Genomic DNA, 5,138 nt, shown 5'->3' with positions numbered 1-5,138 from the left:
GAAGGGATTGCAGCGTGACCATCCCCCCTGGGGGGTGATTTCTCGCTTTCTGTCTCTATGTGTCTCTCTGTCTGTCTGGCGAGCGCACGCGCCCTACAGTGAAAATCTCTCAAAAAAAAAAAGTGTCTAACTTCAATTGAACTCAACAATTCTTTTATTTTTGTTTCTGTATCTCTTTCTTTAAATTTTTGCACTGTTGAACACTTTTTTTTTTGTGGACACAGTGAAAATCTCTCAAAAAAAAAAAGTGTCTAACTTCAATTGAACTCAACAATTCTTTTATTTTTGTTTCTGTATCTCTTTCTTTAAATTTTTGCACTGTTGAACACTTTTTTTTTTGTGGACAGGTTTTTTTTTGCTATAGGGCACGTGCGCTTGTCAAAGACAGAGAGAGATAGAAAGCAAAAATCACAAACGCACGCGCACCCGGCTTGAGTTTTTAGGCTACTAGGTCCAGTACTCGAACCGCAGTTAGCTTCATAGGAGTCCAGCAACACAGCCATTATGCCATCTGCTGGTCCCAAACACGTTTATTTTAACGCCACAATGTAGTGGGGTTTGTTCCGTCTTTGGTGATCGTGTCTTAGTTTTGAGGGGTCGATGTTTCCAGAAATAAATTAGGAGTATTTTACCTAAGTGGCCTACTTTATTTTGATTTTGTATTTATTCTTTTCTTACGTATCCCAAACGCGACTGGCCCAACGGTGAGGTCTACTGGGGAAAGACACCCCGGGGTGCAGGAGTTAGCGGGGCGGCCTCATTAGGGGACCATCCCCAGGCCGGGGCCACAGGGGACAGCGCGGGGACCTGCTGGGTCGCGGGGCGGGGCCTCGGAAGGCGGCGACGGGCAGAGCTGCCGGGGCCAGGCGGCACCCCCAGAGCGGGACACCCCAGGATCACCGTGTGTCGGTTCTTCGGTGTAGACCGGGCCACTCTGCGGACCCGGTTTCCCGGACCTACTCCTGGCGGGGCAGGGGCTGCAGCTGTGCGGAGGAAATGGCGCCGGGAAAGGGAGGCACGGGTCGCGGAGCAGCCGGGCCGCTGAGTTTTCTTCTCAAGAAACAAAACCTTTATCTACGCTGAAGCAAGACCCGGAGGGGACAGGGCAACTGGAGCCACGTCAGGTTTAAGGAGTAAAAGAGAGCTTGTGTTGTGGTCAAACAAAAAGGTCCCACCGAGATTTGAACTCGGATCGCTGGATTCAGAGTCCAGAGTGCTCACCATTACACCATGGAACCACCGGAGAACCGTGTTTTGGGTGCCCTACAAATGAGGAAATTCTAGGTTAGCCTCCACAGCTCTAACCAGCTAACTCTGGGCATCTCTATTTACTAACCAGCCATGAGTGCGGCTGACCTGCGTGGCGGTCCTCCGTCTTGTTGTCCCTGCGCACCGCTCGTTCCCGCGATCTCTGTCCATTCATTGACACCTCAGGTGCCCCACTCTGGGCTTAGAGCCAGGGGAGAGTTCTCCAAGCCTCCATCAGAAGCCACATACTCTCGTCTGAGGGTTTCGTATTTGGGGTGAAAAAAAATTTTTTTGGAGAGGTTTTTGGTACAGGGCATGTGCAATCGCCAGACAGACAGAGAGAGACAGAGAGACAGAAAGCGAGAAATCATCCTCCAGGGGAGATGGCCACACCACAATCCCTTCTCCTCCATTCTTCTCTCGGGATCTTGGGGACTCAGGCACACGCGCCCGGTGTGTTTAAGCCACAGGGTCCAGGACTCAAACCGCAGTTGACTACATGGGAGTCCAGAGACATAGCCATTATGCCACCTGCTGGTCCCGAATATTTATTTATTTATTTTGTTTTTTAAGAATTATTTTTTGAGGCCAGCAGGTGGCATAATGGCTAAGGGCGCTGGACTCCCACATGGCTGACTGAGGTTTGAGTCCTGGCCCTGGAAGCTTTCTTCCTCACTTTCTCTCTCTGTCCCTCTCTTGTCTAATTAAATTAAAATAAATGAATAAGTAAATAAAGTTAAATTTAAAAAATTTTTTAAACTTTATTTATTTATTTAAATTGGACTACAGAGAGACAGAGTGAGAGAGAGAGAAAGAGAGAAAGTGAGAAAGGAAGCCACCAGGTCCAGGACTCCAACCAGAGTCAGCCATATGGGAGTTCAGTGCCCTTAACCACCACACCACCTATTGGCCCCTCTGGGGTGAAATTTCTTCAAACAAATGTTATTTTCCTTTTCTTTGCCTCCTTCTCATTTTTTGCAGGGCCCAGAGGATCCAGGTGATTGACTTGAGACTTGCTGTGTTCCTTGGCCACACATAACACCTATGACACTCCAAAGCCACCACCACCTCCTATGTGTACTCTATAAAGGTGTGTCAGTGATCCAGTGGAGTTCAGAAACAAGGAAACTTTTTCTTCTTCATATACTCTTTTTACTCTTTTTTTTTTTTTTTAAGTTTTTGCTGAAGAGTGTGTGCTCAGAGAGGGATGGCCACACTGCAATCTCTTCATAACTCTCCTCCTTCAAGGATTTTGGCACACATACACATGTACCCAGTGTGATTTTTAAGCTGCCAGGTCCGGGACTTGGACTGTGGTTGGCCATGTGAGATCCAGGGCCTTAACCTCCATGCCAGGTGCTGGCCCTTCTCCATATACTTCTGTGTTGTTTGCTTTGAGTGGGTTTTTCTTACACTGAGTGCATACTTGTTAGATATAAAGCGAAAAGCAACCAACCATGCATCATGTTCATAAAACACTCAAATCAGACCATACTAACCTCCTGTGACTCAAAATCAACCCAGTACAGAGGCCAATTTGCCAATCCTTGGTGGGTCCTCAGAGGAGACGCCTTGACATCATGGTGGCTATTTTCTGCCACCTCTGAGATGGAGAGATTCGATCATCAGGGCAGAAGTTTTTTTTATCTTTTTCTAGCATGTCTGCTTCTTGCATTGTGGTCTCAAGGCCTGGGTTCTGCAGAATCTCATTAAAACCATGATTCATTTGAGCAAGTTAAAACATTAGGGACCAGCTGTTGGTGTAATGGCTATGTCTCTGGATTCCCATGTAGTTGATGGCGGTTTGAGTCCTGGACCTGGTGGCACACTGAGCGTGTGTGTGTGTGTGTGCCCAAGATCCCAAGAGGAGAATGGAGGAGAATGGAGGAGAAGGGATTGCACCGTGGCCATCCTCCCTGGGGGGAGGGATTTCTCACTTTCTGTCTCTCTCTGTCTTTCTGGCGAGTGCCCTATAGGAAAAACCTCTCAAAATAAATAAATAAATAAATAAATAAATAAATCAAATAAAATGAACAAGCTTGGGGCCATAAGTAGTGTAGAGGTTAAGGTGCTGGATCTCACACAGGCAACAGCATGGTTTGAGTCCTGGATCCAGTAATTTGAAAATTATGCAGGTGCAGGCATGGGCACAAGATGGGGAAGGGATTGTGGCATGGCCATCCCTCCAGAGTGTGTATGGGGGTGCTGTTTCACTATCTTTCTCTTCTGAGCATTCACCCCCTTTAGCAAAAAAAAAAAAAAAAAAGAATAAAAAAGACTCTCTACAGTGTGACAGGTAGCTGTGGTGGTTGAGGGCACTAGACTCCCACGTGGCTAGCTGAGGTTCGAGTCCTGGACCTGGCGACTTTCTCACTTTCTCTCTCTCTCACTCTGTCCCTCTCTGGCCAAATTATAAATACAATAATTCTTGTTTAATAAGAAAGGAATTTCTACATCATTACTCTTTCAGAAAACAAAAATTTTAAATATCATGGTACACCATTTTACACCCATCCGAATGGGCAAAATTGAAGAGACAGAAAGACCATTTGATTACAGGACTGTGGAGAACTGTCTCTCTTGCTTCGAGGGAGAGTAAACCAGGACAACCATTCTAGAAAACTGTTTCATAGATTCTAATAAAGTCAATCCAGCAACTTCATGACTAGGTTTACTCTAAAGAAATGAGTGTACAAGTCCACAGAAAGACTGTTCAAGAATATTCATAGCCATCTTTCTCTTTTAAAAGACTTTTTATTTAATTTTATTTATTTATTTTAACTTGACCAGAGAGGGACAGAGCAAGAAAGCAATAGCGAGAGAGAAGGAAAATGAGAAGCCAGGTCCGAGACTTGAACCACAGTCAGCCACATGGGCAGTACCATTAACTATCACTCCACCTGCCAGTCCCTATTCATAGTCATCTTATTCATAATAGTGAAAGGTAGAAATAGAATAAGTATCAACTGTAGCTTATTTTATTTATTTATTTTTAGAGACTTGTTATTTTTTTTTTTCGGAGTGGTTTTTGCTATAGGGCGTGTGCACTTGCCAGAAAGACAAGAGAGACAGAAAGCGAGAAATCACCCCCTAGGAGGGATGGCCACGACACAATCCCTTCTCCTCCATTCTCCTCCCGGGATCTTGGACACACATGCACACATGCCCAGTGTGAGCTACCGGGTCTGGGACTCAAACCGTGGTCAACTACATGGGAGTCCAGTGACATAGCCATTACGCTAACTGTTGGTCCCGAGACTTGTTATTTATTTATGTAGTTAATTTGACCAGAGAAGGACAGAGAAAAAGAGTGAGAAAGCAAGCCACCAGGTCAGGGACTCAGACCATGGTCAGCCATGTGGGAGGCCAGCACATTTAATCACTTCCCCACCTCTGACCCCTATTTTTAGTGGTTTTTGCCTTTGGGGACATGTGCGAGCTGGAGAGAAACAGAGATAGTGAAACGAAAGTGAGAAATCACGCCCCACCCCGTGAAGGATGGCCTCGCTGCAACTCCTTCCCCTCCATTCTCCTCCTGGGATCTAGGGCATGTACCACGCACCTGATGTGACTTCGAAGCCACCAGGCCCAGGACTTGACCCGCGGTCAGCCCTATGGGAGTCCAGTGATTATCGGCTACACCACCCACTGCCCCCTCAACTTTCGGTTATTAATCAATTGGAATAACAATCAGCAATATTATCAAAAAGCTGATAGGACAGAATACATGCATTTCAAAAATACGCTGCATTACCAAAAAAAAAGTCAAAAAAGTATGTTCATTTCTGTGAATTTCAAGACTAATCTAAGGATATAGAAATCAGGATGGTGATTACCGAAGCGGAGATGTGGTAGTGATTGTCTCAAAGTCAGCTCTAAGGACTTTCTGG

General features: G+C 45.8%; 1 non-coding gene and 1 pseudogene across 1 annotated transcript; one reads left to right on the top strand and one right to left on the bottom strand.

The window, feature by feature from the left end:
• The window catches only part of LOC114009388 (60S acidic ribosomal protein P1 pseudogene), an 18,994-nt pseudogene that overhangs the window by 12,103 nt on the left and 1,753 nt on the right, over positions 1-5,138 (top strand).
• TRNAQ-CUG (transfer RNA glutamine (anticodon CUG)) lies at positions 1,167-1,238 on the bottom strand. Its single transcript has one exon. It is a non-coding gene; the product is annotated as a tRNA-Gln (tRNA).

This window comes from Tupaia chinensis, unplaced genomic scaffold (assembly GCF_000334495.1).
Source record: "Tupaia chinensis unplaced genomic scaffold, TupChi_1.0 Scaffold000529_1, whole genome shotgun sequence".
NCBI classification, from domain to species: Eukaryota; Metazoa; Chordata; class Mammalia; order Scandentia; family Tupaiidae; genus Tupaia; species Tupaia belangeri.
Note: the sequence above shows the minus strand (reverse complement) of the source record. Positions and strands in the feature narration are given on the sequence as shown.